At 45.6% G+C, this 5029-nt stretch overlaps 1 long non-coding RNA gene across 1 annotated transcript; it reads right to left on the bottom strand.

Moving 5' to 3' along the window:
• Positions 1-1330: 1330 nt before the first annotated feature.
• Positions 1331-4585, bottom strand: LOC145718264 (uncharacterized). The gene is made up of 3 exons (XR_014141688.1): positions 4034-4585; positions 3354-3445; positions 1331-1453 (listed from the first exon to the last, which is right to left on the bottom strand). It is a non-coding gene; the product is annotated as an uncharacterized LOC145718264 (long non-coding RNA).
• Positions 4586-5029: the final 444 nt, after the last annotated feature.

Below are 5029 nucleotides of genomic sequence, written 5' to 3'. Positions count from 1 at the left end.
ATGGTGATGGTGGTGGTGGTGATTATGATGATGACGATGATGGCAGTGATGGTGAGATAATGATGATGACAGCAGTTAGCTTATGGAGTACTTATAGTATCCCAGACACTGTGCTTAGGGCTACCCACATATTAACTTCCATCTTTAGCAGGTACTAATTTTATCCTCAGATAGATAAGCAGAAGAAGGCATAGAAGGCTTAACTAACCTCCCCAAGTCTCTGGAAGCAGAGCTGGGCTTTGAACCCAGGAGGTCCAGAGATCAGAGCCCCAGTGCTTAAGCACTACACTATATTATCATCCAAAAAGATGAAAAAGGAAAGAGTTGGACTAGCTCATCTCCAGGGCATCTTCCAGTTCTACCATGCTTAGATTCTAGGAATGCAGACTTTTATTTTTTTTTAAAGATTTTATTTATTTATCTGACAGAGAGAGAGACAGAGAGAGAGCACAAGTAGGCAGAGTGACAGGCAGATGGAGAGGGAGAAACAGGCTCTCCGCTGAGCAGGGAGCTGGATGTGGGGCTCAATCCCAAGACCCCAGGATCATGACCTGAGCCAAAAGCAGCCGCTTAATGGACTGAGCCACCCAGGTGCCCCTAGGAATGCAGACTTTTAAAGCACTACTTGCAAGGCTGTTTTACTGAAGGGTGACTCCCTACCCCATTCGTCTGTCCCCCAACATACATACACACGAAAATGGCAACTCAGCAGGAGCAAGTATCTAGACTGACTTCCTCAGCACTGCATTCTCAGAGTGAGGAACAGTGTCTGGCACACAGTAGTTGCTCAAGAAATAGTTGTTGAACAAATGACTCCGGAGTTGGACATAAAGCAGGCAGTCAAGGGGAGAGCGTTAATGCAATTTTGGGGTTACACATTGTTTTAAAGTTAATTGAAGGCAGATACTTCTTTTTCCAACTTGGAAAAATAACTAAAAAACTGACAGTAAATAGTAGAAGAATTTGGCAAGCCTTTTCCTTGATAGATGTTATTTAGGCTAACCATTTCTCCATTCTATTGTCTGCCAAGTACAGGACATCAAAATCAGTAATTGTCACAAATGCCAAAACAATAACAATTACACTATAGCAGTGGTGACAAAAGGAGCTTATTGTAATTATACCAAATCTGTTCTGAGTTACTCACGCCCATTGCACATCTGCATCAGAATATTTTAGGGCAAGGTCTGCTTTATTGGGTGGAGAGAGTATAATTTTCTTTCTGACTGGTGCAGGAAACACACTGCAGAAAACCGACTCGGAGATGCTAAACTTTTCATTAAGAAAAGGTTTTAATACTGCACCCTGTATGAGGCAACCTCATGCCAAATCGTTCTTCCTGGAGCTACTTACTCAGAGGACAGATGAAGTTGGGAGGAAGATATTACACTGAACAGCATCTCCAGCAACTGGTTTCTGAGCCAGATTGTCTTTCCAGATGTTTGGCTTCCAGCTACAAAAAAGGGAAATTCAGATTTGAGAGAAAACGGATGTAAAGAGACATAATATTTGCTGCAGTAAGCAATCGTATTCACCAAATGCTTAGTTCACTCAGGAATTTAGGCATGGATGAGACTCAAAATTTTGGCATTTGAGTCTAGACTTCTATGCAATGCTCAAAAAGAATTTCAGGAAATGTTCCTAAAGTTCCCTTTAACTGGAGATTTTTTTGATGCTTCCCAGCACCACCCCCCCCCAAAAAATCCTAAAAATAAGGTCAAATTTATCTTCCAGTATAAGAATGTTTTTTTCCATTATCATAGGCTGCAACATTTCTTGACCACCTACTACATGCTGGGAATTATGGGAGGCACTGGGAACAGAGTGGTGGAGATTTTTAGTACTCAATCTTAATTCCTGTTCTCAATGTGCTTCCAGGCTAGGCCTTCAGCATGCCGATGTCACACTAAAAACGGAGCTTGAATTGCAGAGTTCAGAATGAAGTCCATACAAGAAGGAGGGGTGACTAAATAAGCTTACTTTTGTCCCATTACCCATTCATTCATTCATTCCCTTGGTTAGCCGGTTATTTTACAACCAATTCAGGGCACACAAACCATGCTGCAGAAATAGGACTGATGAGGCAGCTTGGAGAAGTGGGGTCAGATTTCTCTCTACTTGGATTCTGGCCCCAAAGGTCTTAATCTCTCTGAGACTCTGTTTCCTTGTCTGCAAAATGGGAATAGTAATTCCTACTATTCAGGTTTGACCTAAGGATGAGAAATTTTTCTAGTTTGAGTAACACTGTCCAATAGAATCTTTTTTTTTTTTTTTTAGATTTTATTTATTTTTTAGAGAACGAGCGAGAGAGAAACAGCATGAGAGGGGAGAGGGTCGGAGGGAGAAGCAGGCTCCCCGCTGAGCTGGGAGCCCGATGTGGGACTCGATCCCAGGACCCTGGGATCATGACCTGAGCCGAAGGCAGACGCTTAACCATCTGAGCCACCCAGGCGCCCTGTCCAATAGAATCTTTTGCAATAAAAAGAATGTTTTATATCTCCCCTGTCTGATGCAGTAACCATTAGCCTCATGTGATTAGTGAGTACTTGGAATGTCACTAGTGTGACTGAGGAATTGAACTTTTAATTGTATTTAACTTCTATCAATTAAAATTTAAATTTAAGTGGCCACAGGTGACTAGAGGCTCACGTCAGATCTGGAGGGCCCAGGACAAAGTGGTCAGTAATGGCTCCCTTCACACCTGCCCTAGCAGAAGGACCATGACAGAGCTCTTGTTCTGCACCTGGTTGGGAGGAGAGAAACTCAAAGAAACAAATCACAAACCTGTGCATTAGAGTAAGTCCAAGGGTTTTAGAAGCAGAGGAGGTGACTTAACTGGCTTGGTGGGGCTGGGGAGGCATTTCTGCCTCCAGTGGGTGAAGCACGGAGTGGGGTGGGACCGGGGAGGCATTTCTGTCAAGGGAACAGCACGTGCAAAGCATGGCTGGAGGGCAGAGCATCACACACTAGGATGTGCAGGTGCTTCAGAATGCTGAAGTTGGGGCTCATCAGGGGAACAAGGGTAGGAGAGATTCAACCAGGAAGGTAGGCAGGAACTGGATCATGAAGGATTCCACCTATTGCCCTATAGGGAACTGAGTTTTATCCTGGAGGTCTTGGAAGCCATTCTAGGTTGTGAAGGAAGAAGATACAATTTGATTTGATTGCAACCCTACTCATAAAAACTGACTTCACAAGCCAGTACTTGGGAACAACTGCTCAGTTGTGGATACCTTCCCCTTCCTTTGCCTCAGCCCTTCCCTCTACAAAATGGCCCCATGACAGGTGGCTCCCAGGGGCTCCATAAGGCTCATCCTGCTGCCTTCAGACTGGTGTCAGAAAGGTCTTCTCACCAGGCACTGAGGAGTCCAGGTCCCCATCCACGCAGATCTGCCTCTCATTCACTGAAGAAGGCTTGAGGGTGTACACAACAAACAGCCCAATTCTTAATGCAGAGAGAAAAGGATACATTCAGTGGTGGGCTCAACCCATGTTTGCTCAACACATATAAAGGTTTTGTACATAGATCCACCCAAATCAGCTTCAAGGGAGGGTTTGAGACGACTCATGTTATTCTGTGATCAATGCAATGTTTCCAGAGACTTCTAAACTCTGTCCGGATCTGGCTCTGCCAGATCAACAGAACAGATATCAATGAGGATGGAAAAGGCTAAATACCATGCCACCTGGGACCCTCCTTTGGGAAGTCTGCAAAAAGCAGACCTGTTGAGTCAATGGCTGATAAGGATGACTGTGCTCATGGAAATTCTCGAATTCTTGGCCTAATAAGTGTGTATGAGCACCAGGGAGCAGTGAGCACATAGCCCTGCTGGGGGTCTAACAGACCCGCCCCTTTTCTCAACTCTCCACCCTGAACAGAACCTCTAGAAGGTTCCAAGGAAATGGAATCTGTCACTGCATTGAAGGGTAATGTTGCTGGGTCAAGTGTGGTCAGGAGAGAACTGGGGCCTATATTCCCTTGTGAAATAGTCCCAAGGCTCTGCCCATCCCCCTGGGAAGCCTGGCACAGTACCTGAGCAAGTCCTGGATGCTGAAGTGGCCCCTCAGCTGACAGCCCAGGATGGCAATGATGGTGGGGATCTTGGAGAAGGTGAGGCCCGGCTCATTGAAGAGGAAGACGAGCTTGGGTATAAGCTGTGCCTGGTGAGCAACTTCAGCATTCCGGGGTCCTTCCCTGTGAGCCCAGGAGAGAGGCAGTAAAAGCTTTTACTGGAATGAACCAAATTTGCTGTGTTTCTGCTAAAAAGGTTTCCTAGACTGGGTTTGCTCTGTGGCCCTCTGACTCCAATGCTCTCTTGGCAACTCATCAAAATACTGTCAGACACCCATTGAATATGTGTCTGCCAAGTGCCAGAGTTGCTCAGGGATGAGCCTCCCATGCCCTTCCACCCCCGGAAACTGCCTTCAAAGACAACCCCCAGTTATTGACTTTTAAATTCTAAGCCTCGGGGAAAACTAATGCCCGTCTCAGAAAACTCAGAACAAAGACAGCAGACTCGTGTGTGACCGCGGAACACTTCCCAACAGCCAGGAGCGCAGGGCCCTTGGTGAGTCTGTCTGGGTGTGTGCTCTTCCTGCCTGCCCCAAACCACAAAGTGGATGAACACGCCACTGAAGTCAAAGGGGAAAAAGACAGAATTCAAGCATCCACATCCTCCTTCTTAGGATAATCACAAATTCAATTTCCAGTAAATTCTCCCCCCGTCCAAAGAAAACAGCTCCCAGGATAAGTGTCCATCTTTTAGAAACAAATACAGAAAGAAAGTGGGAAAGAAAAAAAGGAAGATGAAGGAGGGTGAATTGGGGTGGACTGCTCCTTCTTGAGCTGTCCTGTCAGTACTAATAGGATAAATTCTGCCAAACTCCACATTCCTGATAGACACAGAGGCAGAACCAGCCCAGTTCTGTGTGTGGTTTGTATTCATCAGCCTAACAGGGAAGGTGTGCGTTCATCTACCTACAAGCTCCCAATGTGTTTTGTGCTCTTATCACAGCACTAAGAGGCCTG

Source organism: Leptonychotes weddellii, unplaced genomic scaffold (genome assembly GCF_054177405.1).
Source record: "Leptonychotes weddellii isolate Sample4059 unplaced genomic scaffold, ASM5417740v2 HiC_scaffold_13038, whole genome shotgun sequence".
Classification (NCBI taxonomy): Eukaryota; Metazoa; Chordata; class Mammalia; order Carnivora; family Phocidae; genus Leptonychotes; species Leptonychotes weddellii.
This window is presented reverse-complemented; position numbering and strand designations above follow the sequence as displayed.